Genomic DNA, 6,746 nt, shown 5'->3' on the forward strand with positions numbered 1-6,746 from the left:
ACAATCGAGTTGCCATATGTATATATCTTGCGGGAAAGTCTGCGGCCAATTTATTAAAATTAATTAGCTGCCATACATCTATGCATGTGCATGTGTGCGATTTCCCATAGCCGCCAGTTGGAGTTAATGAGATGCCGAAATTGAGCGAATTTCAAATATTTGCCAAAGGAAGTCTTCCAGAGGGCCAGAAGCCACAAATGCACATGTTTACCCAAGATGGTTTACAAGTGCTATTACTCCAAGGAGCATATTCATATTAATGCCTGCCTTTTAGCCCCTTTTTCATATTTGCAAAAATGTATTATGTGCTTTGTGTGTATAAAATTCTAGTTAAATATATTTAATATTTACATTTAAACTGTTTGAATTGGACCAGATCATTAAATAACAATTAATTAACCATGCTTGCCAACTATGAATGTTCTGGAAGGCGGTGAGTTTAATGTGTCGATAAAATAATGATCAAATTAAAATATACAAAAGGGCTTTTCTTCTGCTCGCCACAAATTGGCATATACTCGTAGGAGGTAGGCATTTAAGGCACTTAAAAGCCGATGAATATTTAATATTTGAGCGAAAACATTTACCCCGAATGAGGCCCCAAAATCAAACTACATTTCTGGCCGACCTACAGCTAAACTTTTGCCTGCCGGAATGTTTGCCGTGCGATAAGGAGAGTGTGGGCCATCAGCCCAAAATATACGGAATACACCGAGTACACCCCTTCTTAAAGTTTGTTTAAGTAATTTGGCCAAAAATGTTGCACAAAACGCTCCACAGAATGGGAATAAACAAACAAGTTCCTGTGCCGCGGGGTGAGGAGAAGGGGAGCGGCTTAGGATGGAGCAAAGAATGTAATGTCAAGGGGAGACTATTGGACACTCCCTATATAGACGTGGTGCTGCACAAGTTTGGCAAATTCCTTGCAACAAGGACAAACAAGGCTCCGTTGTTGGACCATTAGTCGATGTTGCTGCTGCTGCTGCTGCTGCTCTTGGTGCGGCTTCATTGCCCTTATTGGCTGTTCAAAATAATTACAATAGTTTCGCCCCAGTTCAGAGCCAAGGGGGAGACAGGAGAAAAAATGCTAAAAATTAAATTCATGTAGTGTCGAAAGTTGCTGCCTTGATGGGCGATGAGTGCAAGTTGCACTGGATGTTGCTGCTCTCTGTAGCTGTGTATATTGCACTTCATGTTGCCAGCTATTTAACTGGTTATTTCTCTCGTAGTTTCTGATGTTTTCATAGTAGCATTCATTTGGAAACTTTCGAAATATCAGAAATGAAAGGTGCTCTAACCTGTTTTCGAGTTGCCGTCCACAGGATACAGCTCTAATGGGTAATTGGTAGATAGAATACTGCATTTATTTGAATGTTATTGCTTTATTTCACTCATGCTTTTCCGTGCCAATTGCAACATTTATAGATCGATCTGTTAGAAAGGGGATGGTAATAAGTAAATGACTATTTGTGAAATAGGAACGAATTGAGCTTCATATTATCGCAACTATTGCAGCATTTAGGGGTTAAACTAGAATCCAAGCAAAACCCATCAAAGAGCAAGGTACTAAGTGCTATTGGAACATTCATAGATTGAGCTGTAAGTTGAGATCCCATTGATCCCCATCGAAGAACCTATTTTTGCTCTGTGTAAAGTACCCAAAGACTCAAAGAGTATTGCTACAGCAATGTACTTAACTTCAAACGGAGAACAGACAAATGTCCAGCACTCAGGTGTCCGATGGCAGAAGACGCATTGCTATAATTACAAAAGTTTTTTAATAAATACACAACCAGAGCGGTGGGAGCCAGAGAGAAAAATCAACACTGCGGATGGAAGTTCTCCACGCTTTTCAGTTGTTTGCCAGCTTTTATATTTTCTTTTTGCTTTCTGTTTGTTTTCTGTTTGTGTTGTGTCATCGACAGCGACAACAATGAAAAGAAGCTTCGTTGTCATTTTGATTTGAAACTGAGACTGGCTGGGAGCTGATGGCGATGGGGGTTGGAGACTGGGTTCTGGGTTCTTGGGACTGGGTCTTTGGGACTGGGTCTCCCAAGTCGCAAGGTTTAACTGGCAGACATTGCCTGGACATTTCCGGTAATAAACAATTTGTGCGACAAGGCATTGTCAATATGGCCGATCAACTTGAGCCTTTTGTCCACTTCCACTGGCTGCTCCTTCGGCCCTCCCACTTACTTAATGGGGAGGGGGGAGTGGAGTGGAGTGGGGGTTGCAGCTGCACTACTGCATTTGCATGCTAAATGGATGGGCGTGGCCGTGTCTGGGGCGCTCCTCGTTTGTTTTTCGCCATTTGTCAAATGTCAGTGCTCATGAGCTGTTATTATTATTAGCTGCAGCACCCCAGCATGATGATGGCATTTTCTCCGCCACTCGCCATTTTCCTCGCTTTCGCCCCGCATTTCCCTCGCTTTTCCCACCCACCATCTTGCTCCATGGCCATTGCTGTTAGACAACCGACATAATTGCGTTTTGAGAAATGCGCATCATTTTTTATGCAGCACTTTGCATTTTCTATTACTTCATTACAGGAGGCGGCACGAAATGCACTTGCAGCTCGACCATCCAGCTTTCTCTTATTTTACGCATACATCTTCACTTTTCACAGGAAAACATTGTGAGCGTTCAAGTCAATGGGTATAGAGACACTCTTTGGGGTACAATATTTCATTTTTATATCTATGTAAAAAGATCAAAACTTCATCATAATAATTACTGATTATCAAACTAATATTGTTAGCATGCACTTAACTATTATTATGCATACCTTGAAGATTTACAACATGTTTTTATGTTTTGAAAGTGTTTTATAATAATTTTCAATCTGTGTTTTAAGTCCCTGCTCTTTTGGAAAACCCTGACTCCCACAAGTAGGCAGAGATTGATGTCAACGGTGGGTGGCTCGGTGGGTGGTGCACTTATGCGTTGTGTGCTTGGCAATTGAAACTCAGAATTTGCCAGTTAATTTCAAGCGTAAAGAAAAACAACGGCTAAAAAGCGGTTAAGCTGTAAAAAGGCTAAGAGGGCAAAAAGTTTCCTAGCGTTGATGCTGGCAACGTTTTAAATTTTCATAATTCATGGCTCCTTCCTTCTCCTTCTCCCTCTCCCTCTCACTCTGCCTCTCTCTTTCTTTCTTCTACTTTTGGCGTTTGTTTGGCCCACACTCACACACACATACACACACCCAAGGTGGAGTCACAAAAATGGGAAAAGCAAAAGGCAGGAGCAAAAAATCTGCGCTGCGCTCTGCGTTTCTAATACCGCAAAGAGTTTATAGTTTAGACCACCCGTCTCTTTCTTCGCCCAATACCCGTCTCTTTCGCTCTAGCCAATGCAGTGGCTATAGCGGCGCTTTGTAGGCGTTAAAGTTGAGCGTTGCAGCGCTGAAAGTTGAGCAAAAACTTTTGTTTTATGGTCTTTTATATGCGCTGTCAAAACTCCACCACATAGGAGAAAGACAGAGAAAGATGGTGGCTGGTGAGAGAGACGGAGGATGGGAGGCATTTCGCAGCGAGAAAGAGAAGGCTAGCCAGACAGAATTTAGCCGCTCACAATCCCACATACACTTGTCGAGATAAATAGTCGAACATGAGCGTCCAAATAGTCGCCAATGTTTTGGCTCCCAGCGAATCCTCCTCCTCTTCTTCTTCTTCTGCTGGCAGCCAAAGCGAAAGTTTCGCCACCAAAGTTATGAGTTATGTGTGAAAGTGCCAACTTTACACGCTGTCACACAATTTGCGCAATTTTCCCTCGCGCCATCTAGCGGGCGGAAAACAAAACCGCGAATCGCCAGCGGACTTAAAGTGCCATTTGCCTTCTGTGTGTCTGTGTGTGTGTGTGAGAGTGAGTGGAAAACGCGACTTGAAGTGGCTGGAAAACTAATTGACAGGCAAAAACCGAAAGCGAGCTTTCGATTTTTAAGACCCTCCGACTTTGTCTGACCAGCAGCGCTGACATGCCGTTAAGCACTTAACACTGAGCGCAAACAGCGAACATCCAGCTCCGAGCATCGAAAACAGGCAGCAGCCAGCGGAAACAACAGCCACCCGAAAACAGGGAACAGCAGCAGTGGTGGTGAGAGGGGGGGTGCCACACCAGTGGGAGAATTTTATGCAAACGCAAGAGCAAACGGGAGCTGGAAATTGAAGGACCAGCGGCCACTGGCCACACACATCCGTCGCAAATAGAAAAGAAAGGCAGCTGGGAAATTGCGGAGTGTCCATTGCGGTATTCGAGTCTAAAAACACCCTAACTAAGTACTAGAATTTTCAAATTTGGGCCATCCTACATCCTCTATAACAAGCTATACTCACATTTCTTAAGACTTCATATATGAAAAACTGTGATATATGTACATTATATTACATTATTATAATAATTGAGTTATTTAGTCTTTGAGGGTAAATCCTTAGAACGTACGAGGCATATTATGTATGAGTTTTGCATATTAAAAATGCATTTTCCGCAAACTGCCGCGCTTGTGACCCTGCTGTGCATATCCCCATGTTCCAGGGTATTATGACAGGGTATCATACCCCCCGCCCCCCTCCAGCTCCCCGTGCTGGCTGTTGCCACGTTGTTGGCATTTTTAATACCGCACGCTTTGTCGTGTTTGACATTTTAATCGTCTTAAATTTTATGTTGAGGTGCGCACCCGCTCTCCGTTTTGGCCACACAGATAGCGATATTCCTTCGGGCCCCTCGACGGGGCAACTTTGCTGTGCAACGGGCCACAAGTAAAATTTCCGTTCGAATTACTTTCTAATTCTATAATGAATTGTTTTTGGCCACGCGGAGAGGGGGGCGTTAGCTAACGAGGGAAATTTACATTGAGCGGCATCAAAAGTTGCGTATACGCCATGCATCACGGCCAGACTTTCGGGGGCGTTGGTGGGAAAGTGGGCGAGGCAAAGTTCCGTAAGCGCCTCATATAATTCTGCTGCTTTGTTTTCGGCTTTCTTCTTTTTTCCAATTTTTTTTGTTTTTTACATTTCTCCCTCTTAGCTGCTACTGCTGCTGCTGCTGCTGCTGGCATAATTTGGGGCATCTTTCGACCGTTCGGCCACGCCAACCATGGCCATCACGGATTTCTCCACCCCACCCAGTCACCCAGTCAGCCAGTTGGCCAGCCAACCAGTGAGCCAGTCAGCCAGTTGGCCAGGCAGCCGGGAAACCCAGGCCACTTATTTATGATGGCCACCCGGGCTGGGTGCTTTGTATTTGTCGCATTCCATACCTATATCTCTATCTGCTGGGGGTGTGTGTTCGTAGTTTGCCCCAAGCCACTAAGTTTGTTTAAGCAGCTGTGGTCCAGCTGTCGAAATCCCTTGCATAAATTGCCGGATTAGTATTGTTAACCGAAAGTTTTGTTTTGCATTTTAAAAAGGTGGCCCTGGCATATGGCTAAAATGAAGTTGCCACAGAGTTTCGCTCGAATATCTCTATGTATGTATGTGCGAAGGAATCTGGTTCGGGCATTTCTGATTATAGAACCCGAAACGATTGCTCTGCTCTTCCGCAGTTCTGCAATTTGTTTGCCACACCGCGGGGCACAAATCCTTCGATATGCAAAAGCATCCATATACCCGTACTCGCATAGTATCCATATAGTGAGTGCTCGTGCTTTATAACTTCTTGATTGTTGCTGCTGTTTTGCCGCTTCTGCCCGACAGGTGGAGGGAAAACAGCTTGCGGCAATTATGGCGAATTCGAGAACTATTTGCACTCTCTGCGGAGTTGGAATCTCCACTTGCGAGCCTCACTCGCTTCCCAGCGCTCTCGTTCGCAAGGTGTACGGCAACAATGAGGCAGCGGAAGTACTTAAGCGCAACGCAGAGCACTTCCTGTTTTTGTTTTGCCAATACAAGAAGCGACGAAGCACCTTCGACTACCCTGTCGAGTTGAATTTGCAACGCTTCAACTTGTCGGCGAACCCATTGAGTGCTATTCTATGGGGTATATTGGGTGTGTGAGAAAAAGCCAGGTGATGACTATATCTAATGGGTAAGTCAGCAGGAAAATGATTACTTGTAATTGAAGCGAGCCAACATGATTTTACTATTATTTTAATACGTGGAAAAGCTTCGAAATAAAATCTCTTTTTGTTCAAATTTAATAAATCCTTAATTGACTACATCAGTTTTCTTTGCTATTACACCTTATTTTTATAAAATTTCATCACACCCTATCATCCATTTACCTCAAGTAAAGTTGTGTAGGTGGCTTTCTGCCCTGCCAAAACCTTGCATGCTTAAGTAAAGCAAATTGAAAAGTTTTCCCGCTGTTCCAGGGTATCCCCAAGACGTTTCCCATTTCCTGGGGGTCCGGTGTTTTTTGTGCAGCTTGTTTTTAGCATTTCTCCTTTGGCGTGCAGTTGTATTTCTTTATGCAGGCGTCTTGGACCGACTTATTCCGCTCCGCTCCTTTCTCGCTTGGCAGCGACTTTAATGCGCGTTGCCGGCATTTCGTTGGTTTTTGGCGCTGAAAGCGGCACATCGCTCTGAGCCAAGGATCCAGGATTTCCAGCTCCAAGTCCAAGTCCAAGTCCAGTGTACAGTATCCCGTGTCCAGTTGGGGAAACCCGTTTCGCTGGCGAGCTAAGGCCAAACCAAACTGACAGTCCGACTGGCAGCTTCTGATGGAGCTTCCACGGGAGCTGCAGCTCCTGCACAGATCCTTGTTGGCAACCAGCAAACATACAAAGCATTTTAATTTCTTTTATCCTTCAT

Source organism: Drosophila teissieri, chromosome 2R, assembly GCF_016746235.2.
Source record: "Drosophila teissieri strain GT53w chromosome 2R, Prin_Dtei_1.1, whole genome shotgun sequence".
Taxonomy (NCBI): Eukaryota; Metazoa; Arthropoda; class Insecta; order Diptera; family Drosophilidae; genus Drosophila; species Drosophila teissieri.